Genomic DNA, 16,117 nt, shown 5'->3' on the forward strand with positions numbered 1-16,117 from the left:
TGACATAATCTAATGTTTTGCTTTCGTTGTAAAACCTTTTGAAATCGGACAGTGTGGTTAGATTAACGAGAGTCTTGACTTTAAATAGCTGTAAAATAGTCATATGTTTGAGAAATTGAAGTAATACCATTTCAAAGGTTTTGAAAATCGCGCCACAGGATTCAACTGGCTGTTACGTAGGTGGGACGATTTGGTGCCACCTAGCCCAGAGAGGTTAAAAGGGTGTTTGATTTAGTATTTCTGGGGTTTTGGTTTATGGTCTGGGTTTATGTATTTCTATGTGGAGTCTAGTGAGTGTATTTCTATGGTTGATTAATTGGGGTTGGGACTCTCAATTGAAGGCAGGTGTTTTCTCTTTGCCTTTGATTGAGAGTCCCATATATTGGGGTGTGTTTGTGATTCGTGGGAGATTGTTCTGAGCTTAGCCTTGTGCCTAGCCAGACTGTTTTGTTGTTCGTGGTTTCGTTTTGTTGTTTTGGAGTGTTCGTTTTGATTTATAAATGTTCACAATGAACAACCGCATGCCTGCTGCGTTTGGTCCTCCTTCACCGACGACAACCGTGACATTAATACACATTTTTCCTTATCAATCCACACACAAAACCCCATAACGACAAAGCAAAAACTGGTTTTTAGACATTTTTGCAAATTTATAACAAAAACAAACACAGAAATACATTATATAGATAAGTATTCAGACCCTTTACTATGAGACTCAAAATTGAGCTCAGGGGCATCATGTTTCCATTGGTCATCCTTCGAATGTTTCTACAACTTTATTGGAGTCCACCTGTGGTAAACTCAATTGATTCAACATGATTTAGAAATGCACACACCTGTCTATATAAGGTCCCACAGTTGACAGTGCATATCAAAGCAAAAACAAAACCATGAGGCCGATGGAATTGTCCTTAGTGCCCCAAGACAGGACTGTGTTGAGGCACAGATCTGGGGAAGGGTACCATAACATTTCTGCAGCATTGAAGGTCCCGAAGAATACAGGAACACAGTGGCCTCCATCATTCTGAAATGGAAGAAGTTTGGAACCAACAAGACTCTTCCTAGAGCTGGCCGCCCGGCCAAACTGAGCAATCGAGGGAGAAGGGCCTTGGTCAGGGAGGTGACCAAGAAACCGATGGTCACTCTGATAGAGCTCTAGAGTTCCTCCATGGAGATGGGAGAACCTTCCAGAAGGACAACCATCTCTGCAGCACTCCGCCAATCAAGCCATTATGGTAGAGTGGCCAGACGGAAGCTACTCCTCAGTAAAAGGCACTTGTCAGCCCGCTTAGAGATTGCCAAAAGGCACCTAAAGACTCTCAGACCATAAGAAACAAGATTCTCTGGTCTGATGAAACCAAGATTGAACTCAGTGACAAAGTCCAGAGCTATGTGTGACCAGGGGTGACTGGGTATGGGAAGAGGGTGAAGCAGACCGGAAGTGGGTTTAGTGGAGGTTGTGTTACGGGCACAGACCGAGCAGGCTGAGACAAACTCCTGGGCATCTCTCTCTATAGTGGGCCACCAAAAGCACTGACGCAGAAAGGCGAGGGTCCGGTTCATACCAGGGTGACAGGTGAGGCGGGTAGAATGGGCCCACTGAAGAACATCAGAGCGAACAGAATCGGGAGCAAATAGAGCCAGGTCAAGCTGGTTCTGCTGAGCCTGGCGGATACGGGACTCGATCTCCCAGGGGACGGCGGCAACGATGCACAATGGAATCTGGTTCGGAACCAGTGTTGTCGGCGGTAACTTGCGGGAGGCTTGGTATTCCAAGAACCGGGGCGATAAGTAAGTGTGAAATTGAATCTACCGAAGAACAAGGCCCATCTGGCTTGCCGGGAGTTCAGACAATTGGCGGTTTTTGTGGTCTGCCCACATGATTAACTTCTTATGGATGGGTGGCAGTATTGAGTAGCTTGGATGACTGACATGCCCAGAGTAAAGTGCCTGCTACTCTGGCCCAGAAGCTAAGATATGCATATTATTAGGTATTATTAGATTTGGATGGGAAACACTCTGAAGGTTCTAAAACTGTTTGAATTATGTCTGTGAGTATAACAGAACTTATTTGGCAGGCGTAACCCCGCGGACAAACAATCCAGGATTTTTTTTTTTGAGGTCACTCTCTCTTCAATGGGCTTTCATTGAGAATCTAGAATTTTAAGGCAGTTGCTTGCAGTTCCTATCGCTTCCACTGGATGTCAATAGTCTTTAAAATTGGTTGATGTTTTTCATTTGTGTAATGAAGAAGTAGCCCTGTTCAGAATGAGGGTAGAGGGAAGTGTACTTTTTGATAGAGGCGTACGACCTGAAAAGCACACCACTTTGTTTTCCTCCGGTATTGAACGCAGTTTATCCCGTCTTAAATTTGATCGATTATTTACTTAAAAAAATACCTAAAGTTGTATTAGGAAAGTTGCTTGAAGTGCTGGGACAAAGATTACAGGTAACTTATGAGAGATTTTGCAGTCATATTGCGCAAGTTGCTCCCGGTGTTTTTCCTGGATCAAACGTGGACATTTTGGATATATAACGATGGAATTAATCGAACAAAAGGACCATTTGCGATGTTCATGGGACATATTGGAGTGCCAACAGAAGAAGCTCGTCAAAGGTAAGGCATGAATTATATGTTATTTCTGAGTTTTGTGTCGCGCCTGACGGGATGAAATATGATTGTCAGTGTTTGTTTGATGGGTGCTGTCCTCAGATTATAGCATGGTTTGCTTTCGCCGTAAGGCCATGTTGAAATCTGACATGGTGGCTAGAAAAAACAAGACGTTCAGCTTTAATTTGGTGTATTGCACTTGAAAGTTAAATATATATATTTTTAAAATTGAATTTGGCGCTCTGCCATTTCACCGGATGTTGTCAAATCAATCCCGTTAATGGGATTTCAGCCATAAGAGGTAACCATGGATGGCCAAGAACCAGGGGAGAGTGAGGACAGTCGATTATGTGCAAACTGATCCTTTGCTGGTGGTCTCCAGAGAGATGCAGGATGACAGGGACGGTCCTCTCCCAGAGACACTTTATTCCAAGATGGCGTAGCAGTTCAGACGTCCTTTGTCCTCCTCTTGTCGTGTCCCGTGTATATATATATTTACATATCTTTCTTCGCATATCTTTTTACATATTTTTTTTTCTTTCTAAAAACTCAACACACTCTCCTGCAACCCGCCTCACCAATTAAAAATAAAAAAACGATTATTTACCTCAAATCTGAAATCCACAACAGAAGCTAGCCAGAGGTTAGCCAGTTCACTGGCTAACGTTGGAGTTCAGCTAGCGGTCCTCAGCTATCCATTAGCTCGAAAAGCTATCGCCAGTGTTTGTACAGCGCGACTCAGACCAGAGCATACCGGACCTATTCTCTCTCCATATCTCCAGATTTCTACCGCAGGCTCTGGACTTTCACACCTGGATCTTGCAGCTAGCTAGCTGCTACCCGAGTGACTATTGGCTAACGTCGGTCCCGGAGCTAACATCAGTTATTCCGGAGCTAGCCAGCTGAAGAGTTCCATCAGCCACTCCTGGGATACAATCACCTATCCGGACCTGCTTTGTGGCCGATGCGGAGCCCCATCGGGCCTTCACGACTGGACTACCGACGTTATCTGCCCGAGGGAGTTATCCAACTGGCCCCTCCGTCGCGACGTAACCTGAACGCCCATCTGCGGCCCGCTAATCGTTAGCTGTCTTATCGGCTGCTATCTGAATAGGTCTATCAGACAATTTTCTTGGGCCACTATAACTATAACTATTTTGCCAATTGGACTGGTCCCCCCTACCACACGGAACCCCACTAATCCACAGACGGAATCGCACGAGGTGACTAAAAACAGATCTCCCTCCATCTACTACCAGCTTGCTACCTATGGCTCGGCTAGCTATCTAATTCTCACTGGACCCTTTGATCACTCGGCTAAGCATGCCTCTCCTTAATGTCAATATGCCTTGTCCATTGCTGTTCTGGTTAGTGTTTATTGGCTTATTTCACTGTAGAGCCTCTAGCCCTGCTCATTAAACCTTATCCAACCTTTCAGTTCCTCCACCCACACATGCTATGACCAAATCTTCTGGCTTCGATGATGTTTCTAGAGACAATATCTCTCTCATCATCACTAAATGCCTAGGTTTACCTCCACTGTATTCACATCCTACCATACCTTTGTCTGTACATTATACCTTGAAGCTATTTTATCACCCCAGAAACCTGCTCCTTTTACTCTCTATTCCGGACGTCACAGACGACTAATTCTCATAGCTTTTAGTCGTACCCTTATTCTCCTCCTCCTCTGTTCCTCTGGTGATGTAGAGGTGAATCCAGGCCCTGCAGTGCCTAGCTCCACTCCTATTCCCCAGGCGCTCTCTTTTGATGACTTCTGTAACCGTAATAGCCTTGGTTTCATGCATGTTAACATTAGAAGCCTCCTCCCTAAGTTTGTTTTATTCACTGCTTTAGCACACTCTGCCAACCCGGATATCCTAGCCGTGTCTGAATCCTGGCTTAGGAAGTCCACCAAAATCTCTGAAATATTCATCCCTAACTACAACGTTTTCAGACAAGATAGAATGGCCAAAGGGGGCGGTGTTGCAATCTACTGCAGAGATAGCCTGCAGATTTCTGTCCTACTATCCAGGTCTGTACCCAAACATTTTGAACTTCTACTTTTAAAAATCCATCTCTCTAAAAACAAGTCTCTCACCGTTGCCACCTGCTATAGACCACCCTTGGCCCCCAGCTGTGCTCTGGACCCATATGTGAACTGATTGCCCCCCATCTATCTTCAGAGCTCGTGCTGCTAGGTGACCTAAACTGGGACATGCTTAACACCCTAGCCATCCTACAATCCAAGCTCGATGCCCTCAATCTCACACAAATTATTAATGAACCCACCAGGTACCACCCCAAAGCCGTAAACACGGGCACCCTCATAGATATCATCCTAACCAACTTGCCCACTAAATACACCTCTGCTGTTTTCAACCAAGATCTCAGCGATCACTGCCTCATTGCCTGCATCCGTAAAGGGTCAGCGGTCAAACGACCTCCACTCATCACTGTCAAACGCTCCCTGAAACATTTCAGCGAGCAAGCCTTTCTAAACGACCTGGCCCGGGTATCCTGGAAAGGATATTGACCTCATCCCGTCAGTAGAGGATGCCTGGAATATTTTTTTTAAAATGCCTTCCTCACCATCTTAAATAAGCATGCCCCATTCAAGAAATGTAGAACCAGGAACAGATATAGCCCTTGGTTCTCTCCAGACCTGACTGCCCTTAACCAACACAAAAACATCCTGTGGCGTTCTGCATTAGCATCGAATAGCCCCCGTGATATGCAGCTTTTCAGGGAAGTTAGAACCCAATATACACAGGCAGTTAGAAAAGCCAAGGCTAGCTTTTTCAAGCAGAAATTTGCTTCCTGCAACACAAACTCAAAAAAGTTCTGGGACACTGTAAAGTCCATAGAGAATAAGAACACCTCCTCCCAACTGCCCACTGCACTGAGGATAGGAAACTCTGTCACCACCGATAAACCCACTATAATTGAGAATTTCAATAAGCATTTTTCTATGGCTGGCCATGCTTTCAACCTGGCTACCCCTACTGCAGTCAACAGCACTGCAGCCCCCACAGCTGCTCGCCCAAGCCTTCCCCATTTCTCCTTCTCCCAAATCCATTCAGCTGATGTTCTGAAAGAGCTGCAAAATCTGGACCCCTACAAATCAGCCGGGCTAGACAATCTGGACCCTTTCCTTCTAAAATTATCTGCCGAAATTGTTGCAACCTTTATTTCTAGCCTGTTCAACCTCTCTTTCGTGTCGTCTGAGATTCCCAAAGATTGGAAAAGCAGCTGCTGTCATCCCCCTCTTCAAAGGAGGGGACACTCTTGACCCAAACTGTTACAGACCTTTATCTACCCTACCCTGCCTTTCTAAGGTCTTCGAAAGCCAAGTCAAGAAACAGATTACCGACCATTTTGAATCCCACCGCACCTTCTCCGCTGTGCAATCTGGTTTCAGAGCTGGTCATGGGTGCACTTCAGCTGTATACATCAATGATGTCACTCTTGCTGCTGGTGAGTCTCTGATCCACCTCTACGCAGACGACACCATTCTGTATACTTCTGGCCCTTCTTTGGACACTGTCTTAACAACCCTCCAGACGAGCTTCAATGCCATACAACTCTCCTTCCGTGGCCTCCAACTGCTCCTAAATACAAGGAAAACTAAATGCATGCTTTTCAACCGATCGCTGCCTGCACCTGCCCGCCTGTCCAGCATCACTACTCTGGACGGTTCTGACTTATGGACAACTACAAATACCTAGGTGTCTGGTTAGACTGTAAACTCTCCTTCCAGACTTACATCAAACATCTCCAATCCAAAGTTAAATCTAGAATTGGCTTCCTATTTCGCAACAAAGCATCCTTCACTCATGCTGCCAAACATACCCTCGTAAAACTGACCATCCTACCGATCCTCGACTTCGGCGATGTCATTTACAAAATAGCCTCCAATACCCTACTCAACAAACTGGATGCAGTCTATCACAGTGCCATCCGTTTTGTCACCAAAGCCCCATATACTACCCACCACTGCGACCTGTACACTCTCATTGGCTGGCCCTCGCTTCATAATCGTCGCCAAGCCCACTGGCTCCAGGTCATCTACAAGACCCTGCTAGGTAAAGTCCCCCCTTATCTCCACTCACTGGTCACCATAGCAGCACCCACCTGTAGCACGCGCTCCAGCAGGTATATCTCTCTGGTCACCCCCAAAGCCAATTCCTCCTTTGGCCGTCTCTCCTTCCAGTTCTCTGCTGCCAATGACTGGAACGAACTACAAAAATCTCTGAAACTAGAAACACTTATCTCCCTCACTAGCTTTAAGCACCAGCTGTCAGAGCAGCTCTCAGATCACTGCACCTGTACATAGCCCATCTAGAATTTAGCCCAAACTACTACCTCTTCCCCTACTGTATTTATTTATTTATTTTGCTCCTTTGCACCCCATTATCTCTATTTCTACTTTGCACTTTCTTCTACTACAAATTTACCATTCCAGTGTTTTACTTGCAATATTGTATTTACTTTGCCAACATGGCCTTTTTTTTGCCTTTACCTCCCTTATCTCACCTCATTTCCTCACATTTGTATATAGACTTATTTTTCTACTATATTATTGACTGTATGTTTGTTTTACTCCATGTGTAACTCTGTGTTGTATGTTGTCGAACTGCTTTGCTTTATCTTGGCCAGGTCGCAACTGTAAATGAGAACTTGTTCTCAACTTGCCTACCTGGTTAAATAAAGGACTTGTTCTCAACTAGCCTACCTGGTTAAATAAAGGTGAAATAAATAAAATAAAATAAAAAGACGGGCGAGGAGCGTTGTGAACTGATGAGTGGCAAAGGATACTTGTTCTTCACTGTGATATTATTCAGCCCATGGAAGTCAATGCACGGCCTCTGTGACCCATCATTCTTATTTACAAAGAAACACCAGCACCCACGTGAGGGGAAGAAGGCCTGACATGTCCTGCAACCAGGGAATCCTAGATGTTCTTCTCCATGGCCTCTTGCTTGGGGCGAGAGAGGTTATATAACCGGCTACAGGGGAGAGGAGCTCCAGGCTGGAGGTCAATGGTGCAGTCGTACGGCCGATGAGGCGGCAGAGACAGGGCGTGGTGCTAGCTGAACACAGGAGCTAGATTGTGACACACTGGAGGAACTGATGACAGGTCCGGAGGTTCTGGAATGAACTGGGGCAAAGACAAGGCATGGGCAAGGGCAGAATGTAGACAATTTGAGTGACAAAATTAACTCCAAGTGGTTGCCCTTCCGGCGGTCCAGTTGATCTGAGGGTTGGCAGCTTTAACCATGGATGGCCAAGAAGCAGGGGAGAGTGAGGACAGTCAATTATGTGGAAACTGATCCTTTCCTGGCAGTTTCCAGAGAGATGCAGGATGACAGGGACGGTCCTCTCCCAGACACGGACGAGGAGCTGTCCGTTGTGAGCGTTGGCATCAAGGTGTGAATCGAGTGGAACAGTGTCCAGGCACAACTGGGCAACGACACCAGGGTCCAGGAAACTCTCTTCGGCTCCTGAGTCGATAAGAGCAGGCAGAGGGAAAAGCCAGGCTCTGCAACACGAGGGCGCCGTCAAGCAGGGGTCTGGGGGGAGATGGGCAGGTGATTTGCCTCAACAGTATATCCCCACTAAATCAAATCAAATCAAATCAAAATTATTTATATAGCCCTTCGTATATCAGCTGAAATCTCAAAGTGCTGTACAGAAACCCAGCCTAAAACCCCAAACAGCAAGCAATGCATGTGAAAGAGGCACGGTGGCTAGGAAAAACTCCCTAGGAAAAACTCCCTAGAAAGGCCAAAAACCTAGGAAGAAACCTAGAGAGGAACCAGGCTATGAGGGGTGGCCAGTCCTCTTCTGGCTGTGCCGGGTGGATATTATAACAGAACATGGTCAAGATGTTAAAATGTTCATAAATGACCAGCATGGTCAAATAATAATAATCATTGTAGTTGTCGAGGGTGCAACAAGCACGTCCGGTGAACAGGTCAGGGTTCCGTAGCACTACTGCTGAGCACCACTTTTGCTGGACGCAGGGAACAAGTGGAGACAAAGTGACCAACCTGGCCACAGAACAGGCAGCTTCTAGTGCTGATTTGCCACTGCCTCTCCTCTGGAGAGAGACGGGCCCGGTCGAGCTGCACGGAGGCAGCCAGTCAGGAAGGAAATCTTGACCCGTTCACTAGCATAAGAGTTGGGCTGTTGCTCGAATGGTGAACATTGTACCAAAAAGGCTCTGTGTGTAGATTGATGAAGACAATTTTTATGGATGAGGGAAAAAAAACAATTGAATCCATTTTAGAATAAGGCGTAACAAAATGTAGAAAAAGTCAAGAGGTCTGAAAACATTCCAAATGCACTGTAGCCATGTTATTTTGACTTGTTATTCTTCTTAGTTTTTTCACTGTGTATTTATTTATTGTGTCACTATTTTTTACATTTTGTATCTTCAACTCGGCATCGTTGGAAAAGGACCCGTAATTCAGCATTTTACTATTAGCATACACCTGTTGTTTCTGAAGCAAATGACAAATTACGTTTCATTTTGATTGAAGTAGATGTTGGCAGTCATTTGGGTACCTGGACTCTGCATTATGTTCAAGCCAATCATCTGTTAGAGGTTCTGGAACTCAGTTCTGGTGGTCTGTTCCATGCGCTTTTTTAAAGAGAAACTGGACACATATGTTGACACCAACTACAACGCTAATAAAGAGCAAGTTCTTCTGGTAATAATTTGTGCTTCAGTGTTTTGTCAGTGGTGGAAGAGATACTCTGGAGCTGCTGCAGTGTGTCTGGGGCTGCTGTGTGTTCTCCTACTGGCTGGGATCATAGGCCTGTTACTCTACCGTGAGTTTGATATGTTCTCACTCAAACATTCTTCATCATCAGTGGTGTAATGACGAGGGTTCAATTACATTTACATTCCAGTCAATTACATTCCGAAAGTAAGCCAAATTTAAATTCCAAAAAATTGGAAATCAATTGGAATTCTAGTGTATTTCCTGAATTGACTGGAATTGAATGCAACTGACCCCAACCTTGGTAATGTCTGATTAACTTTTCCACTGTTACCTTGTTCAATGATCTCATTATTTCAGAAAGAAACCAATTGACCATTAACAACACCCTGACCAATGAGAGAGACCAGCTACAGACCAGATTTAACACCCTGACCAAAGACAGAGACCAGCTACAGACCAGTAACAACACCCTGACCAAAGAGAGAGACCAGCTACAGACCAAATACAACACCCTGACCAAAGACAGAGACCAGTTACAGACCAGCTACAACACCCTGACCAGAGAGAGAGGCCAGCTACAGACCAGTAACAACACCCTGTCCAAAGAGAGAGACCAGCTGCAGACCAGATACAACACCCTGACCAGAGAGAGAGGCCAGCTACAGACCAGTTACAACACCCTGACCAGAGAGAGAGGCCAGCTACAGACCAGTTACAACACCCTGACCAGAGAGAGAGGCCAGCTACAGAAAGAGATAGAACGTCTGAAACAATCTTCAGTTGAGAAAGGTGAGTCAAATAGTCTCATGACTGTTCTGTTTGACAGTCTCTGTATCAGTTCACATGTCACTAATAGAAAGGAATTTAACTTATATAAAATGAAAAATGATGCTTCCAAACCGTCCATTAGCTAGTGTCTTCCTTGAGTGTTTGATTGATACTTAATTCAATGTTGTATTAAAGTGACTAAAGCAAGAAATGTTCAACTTACAGTGTGTCCTCAAGGATGGAAGAAGCTTGGTAACAGTTGTTACTACGTCTCTACTGAGTCCAAATCCTGGGAGGAGAGCAGACAGGACTGCAGAAATAGAGGAGCAGACCTGGTGGTCATCAACAGCCAAGAGAAACAGGTGTGTGACAAAGAGAGAGGGTGACAGCGAGAGAGAGTGAGTAAGTGAGTGAGTGAGTGAGTGAGTGAGTGAGTGAGTGAGTGAGTGAGAGACAAAAAGAGAGTGAGACAGGGATGCAGTTTAAGCCCCACCCTCTTCAACATATATATCAACGAATTGACGAGGGCACTAGAGCAGTCTGCAGCCCCGGTCCTCACCATACTAGAATCTGAAGTCAAATGTCTACTGTTTGCTCATGATCTGGTGCTTCTGTCCCCAACCAAGGAGGGCCTACAGCAGCACCTAGATCTTCTGCACAGATTCTGTCAGACCTGGGCCCTGACAATAAATCTCAGTAAGACCCATGAATACAAATTCCATCTAGACACCGTTGCCCTAGAGCACACAAGAAACTATACATACCTCGGTCTAATCATCAGGGCCACAGGTAACTTCCACAAAGCTGTGAACAATCTGAGAGACAAGGAAAGAAGGGCCTTCTATGCCATCAAAAGGAACATAAAATTGACATACCAATTAGGATCAGGATTTTTTTAAATCAGTTATAGAAACCATTGCCCTTTATGGTTGTGAGGTCTGGTGTCCGCTCATCAACCAAGAATTCACAAAATGGGACAAACATCAAATTGAGACTCTGCATACATCATTCTTTAAAAAAATATCCTCTGTGTACAACGTAAAACACCAAATAATGCATGCAGAGCAGAAAAAATCCAGAAAAGAGTCATTGAATTCTACAATCACCTAAAAGGAAGCGATTCCCAAACCTTCCATAACCAAGCCATCACCTACAGAGAGATGAACCTGGAGAAGAGTCCCCTGAGCATGCTGGTCCTGGGGCTCTGTTTACAAACACAAACAGACCCCGCAGAGCCCCAGGACAGCAACACAATTACACCCAACCAAATCATGAGAAAACAAAAAGATAATTACTTGGCACATTGGAAAGAATGAACAAACAAACTGAGCAAACTAGAATGTTATTTGGCCCTAAACAGAGAGTACACAGTGGCAGAATACCTGACCACTGACTGACCCAAACTCAAGGAAAGAAAAGCCTTGCTATTGAGACAGGCCGACGTAGGCAGACCTGGCTCTCAAGAGAAGACAGGCTATGTGCACACTGCCCACAAAATGAGGTGGAAACTGAGCTTCACTTCCTAACCTCCTGCCCAATGTATGAACCTATTAGAGACACATATTTCCCTCAGATTATTACACAGATCCACAAAGAATCTAATGGGTGAAATACCACAGTGTGACATCACAGCAGCAAGATTTGTGACCTGTTGCCACAAGAAAAGGGCAATCAGTGAAGAACAAAAACAATGTTTATGTTTATTTATTTTCCCTTTTTTACTTTAACTACGTGCAAATGATATGACATTTGAAATGTCTTTATTGTATTGGAACTTTTCTAAGTGTAATGTTTACTGTTCATTTGTATTGTTAATTTCACCTTTGTTGATTATCTAGTTCACTTGCTTTGGCAATGTTAATATATGTTTCCCAATAAAGCTCTTAAATTGAAATTAAATGAATTGAGAGTTAGAGACAGAGAGAGACAGAGAGAGAGACACACATAGTAATGGCTATGTATTAACAATGTTGAATCTCTTCCACAATTACAGACATTAGTCAATTGGTTATGCGGGGTAAAGAAGTATGTCTGGATTGGTCTGACTGACTCTGCTACTGAGGGGACCTGGAAATGGGTGGACGACACACCACTGACCACAAAGTAAGAAATTCATGAATTCTGTGTCACCATGACATCACTGTCTGGAGTAGTAGGTTCAGAGTGGACAGTCTGATTCTATGTGTTGTTTATCCTACAGGTATTGGAACAGTGGACATCCTGATTCTATGTGTTGTTTCTCCTACAGGTATTGGAACAGTGGACAGCCTGATTATATGTGTTGTTTCTTCTACAGGTATTGGAACAGTGGACAGTCTGATTCTATGTGTTGTTTCTCCTACAGGTATTGGAACAGTGGACAGCCTGATTCTATGTGTTGTTTCTTCTACAGGTATTGGAACAGTGGACAGTCTGATTCTATGTGTTGTTTCTTCTACAGATATTGGAACAGTGGACAGCCTGATTCTATGTGTTGTTTCTTCTACAGATATTGGAACAGTGGACAGTCTGATTCTATGTGTTGTTTCTTCTACAGATATTGGAACAGTGGACAGCCTGATTATATGTGTTGTTTCTCCTACAGGTATTGGAACAGTGGACAGCCTGATTCTATGTGTTGTTTCTCCAACAGGTATTGGAACAGTGGACAGTCTGATTCTATGTGTTGTTGCTCCTACAGGTATTGGAACAGTGGACAGTCTGATTATATGTGTTGTTTCTCCTACAGGTATTGGAACAGTGGACAGCCTGATTCTATGTGTTGTTTCTCCTACAGGTATTAGAACAGTGGACAGTCTGATTCTATGTGTTGTTGCTCCTACAGGTATTGGAACAGTGGACAGTCTGATTATATGTGTTGTTTCTCCTACAGGTATTGGAACAGTGGACAGTCTGATTCTATGTGTTGTTTCTCCTACAGATATTGGAACAGTGGACATCCTGATTCTATGTGTTGTTTCTCCTACAGGTATTGGAACAGTGGACAGTCTGATTCTATGTGTTGTTTCTCCTACAGGTATTGGAACAGTGGACAGTCTGATTCTATGTGTTGTTTCTTCTACAGGTATTGGAACAGAGGACAGCCTGATTCTGTGTTGTTTCTTCTACAGTTATTGGAACAGTGGACAGTCTGATTCTATGTGTTGTTTCTCCTACAGGTATTGGTACAGTGGAGAGCCTAATGGTGGAGGAGCTGAGAACTGTGTGTATTTCTACTCCTGGTCATCAGACAAAGGAGAATGGTGGGACTATTACTGTTACTATGAATACAGATGGATCTGTGAGAAATAGGAATCATCCTCGGTACTCTCAACTGCTAAATAGGATTATGATAAGTACTATCAATCATAAACTATTTTCTGCTTTTTCAACTAAAATGTTCAAGTACATACAATATATAGCAATACAAATGTATTATACATTATAATAAAAATAACAAAACATATGCAATAACAATACAATGAACTGATAACAGAAGGACTGTTATCTTTATTGTCGTAGTAATTCACCACTAAGGACTCAAATTCAAAGGAAATGAATCCTGAGTTCACTGTTCAGCTACTGTAGGTTATTCTCCATATGGCTGAGTTCACTGTTCAGCTACTGTAGGTTATTCTCCATATGGCTGAGTTGACTGTTCAGCTACTGTAGGTTATTCTCCCATATGGCTGAGTTGACTGTTCAGCTACTGTAGGTTATTCTCCCATACGGCTGAGTTGACTGTTCAGCTACTGTAGGTTATTCTCCCATATGGCTGAGTTCACTGTTCAGCTACTGTAGGTTATTCTCCATATGGCTGAGTTGACTGTTCAGCTACTGTAGGTTATTCTCCATATGGCTGAGTTGACTGCTCAGCTACTGTAGGTTATTCTCCATAGGGCTGAGTTGACTGTTCAGCTACTGTAGGTTATTCTCCATATGGCTGAGTTGACTGCTCAGCTAATGTAGGTTATTCTCCATACGGCTGAGTTGACTGTTCATCTACTGTAGGTTATTCTCCATATGGCTGAGTTGATTGTTCAGCTACTGTAGGTTATTCTCCATATGGCTGAGTTGACTGTTCAGCTACTGTAGGTTATTCTCCATATGGCTGAGTTGACTGCTCAGCTACTGTAGGTTATTCTCCATAGGGCTGAGTTGACTGTTCAGCTACTGTAGGTTATTCTCCATATGGCTGAGTTGACTGCTCAGCTAATGTAGGTTATTCTCCATACGGCTGAGTTGACTGTTCATCTACTGTAGGTTATTCTCCATATGGCTGAGTTGACTGTTCAGCTACTGTAGGTTATTCTCCCATACGGCTGAGTTGACTGTTCAGCTACTGTAGGTTATTCTCCATATGGCTGAGTTGACTGTTCAGCTACTGTAGGTTATTCTCCATATGGCTGAGTTGACTGTTCAGCTACTGTAGGTTATTCTCCATATGGCTGAGTTGACTGTTCAGCTACTGTAGGTTATTCTCCCATATGGCTGAGTTGACTGTTCAGCTACTGTAGGTTATTCTCCATATGTCTGAGTTGACTGTTCAGCTACTGTAGGTTATTCTCCCATATGGCTGAGTTGACTGTTCAGCTACTGTAGGTTATTCTCCATATGGCTGAGTTGACTGTTCAGCTACTGTAGGTTATTCTCCATATGGCTGACTTGACTGTTCAGCTACTGTAGGTTATTCTCCATATGGCTGAGTTCACTGTTCAGCTACATGCTACTGTAGGTTATTCTCCATATGGCTGAGTTGACTGTTCAGCTACTGTAGGTTATTCTCCCATATGGCTGAGTTGACTGTTCAGCTACTGTAGGTTATTCTCCATATGGCTGAGTTGACTGTTCAGCTACTGTAGGTTATTCTCCATAGGGCTGAGTTGACTGCTCAGCTACTGTAGGTTACTCTCCATATGGCTGAGTTGACTGTTCAGCTACTGTAGGTTACTCTCCCATATGGCTGAGTTGACTGTTCAGCTACTGTAGGTTATTCTCCATAGGGCTGAGTTGACTGTTCAGCTACATGCTACTGTAGGTTATTCTCCAAACGGCTGAGTTGACTGCTCAGCTACTGTAGGTTATTCTCCAAACGGCTGAGTTGACTGCTCAGCTACTGTAGGTTATTCTCCATAGGGCTGAGTTGACTGTTCAGCTACATGCTACTGTATGTTATTCTCCATATGGCTGAGTTGACTGTTCAGCTACTGTAGGTTATTCTCCCATATGGCTGAGTTGACTGTTCAGCTACATGCTACTGTTGGTTACTCTCCCATATGGCTGAGTTGACTGTTCAGCTACTGTAGGTTACTCTCCCATAGGGCTGAGTTGACTGCTCAGCTACTGTAGGTTATTCTCCATAGGGCTGAGTTGACTGCTCAGCTACTGTAGGTTACTCTCCATATGGCTGAGTTGACTGTTCAGCTACTGTAGGTTACTCTCCCATATGGCTGAGTTGACTGTTCAGCTACTGTAGGTTATTCTCCAAACGGCTGAGTTGACTGCTCAGCTACTGTAGGTTATTCTCCATAGGGCTGAGTTGACTGTTCAGCTACATGCTACTGTAGGTTATTCTCCAAACGGCTGAGTTGACTGTTCAGCTACTGTAGGTTATTCTCCCATATGGCTGAGTTGACTGTTCAGCTACATGCTACTGTAGGTTATTCTCCATATGGCTGAGTTGACTGTTCAGCTACTGTAGGTTATTCTCCATATGGCTGAGTTGACTGTTCAGCTACTGTAGGTTATTCTCCCATATGGCTGAGTTGACTGTTCAGCTACTGTAGGATATTCTCCCATGTGGCTGAGTTGACTGTTCAGCTACTGTAGGTTATTCTCCATATGGCTGAGTTGACTGTTCAGCTACTGTAGGTTATTCTCCATATGGCTGAGTTGACTGTTCAGCTACTGTAGGTTATTCTCCATACGGCTGAGTTGACTGTTCAGCTTCTGTAGGTTATTCTCCATATGGCTGAGTTGACTGTTCAGCTACTGTAGGTTACTGTCCCATATGGCTGAGTTGACTGTT

General features: G+C 44.1%; 1 long non-coding RNA gene across 1 annotated transcript; it reads left to right on the forward strand.

Annotated features, from left to right (window-relative positions):
- Nucleotides 1–10,055: 10,055 nt before the first annotated feature.
- On the forward strand, nucleotides 10,056–13,734 carry LOC115181976 (uncharacterized). The gene is made up of 4 exons (XR_003873588.1): nucleotides 10,056–10,131; nucleotides 10,336–10,472; nucleotides 12,104–12,213; nucleotides 13,269–13,734. It is a non-coding gene; the product is annotated as an uncharacterized LOC115181976 (long non-coding RNA).
- Nucleotides 13,735–16,117: the final 2,383 nt, after the last annotated feature.

Source organism: Salmo trutta, unplaced genomic scaffold (assembly GCF_901001165.1).
Source record: "Salmo trutta unplaced genomic scaffold, fSalTru1.1, whole genome shotgun sequence".
NCBI classification, from domain to species: Eukaryota; Metazoa; Chordata; class Actinopteri; order Salmoniformes; family Salmonidae; genus Salmo; species Salmo trutta.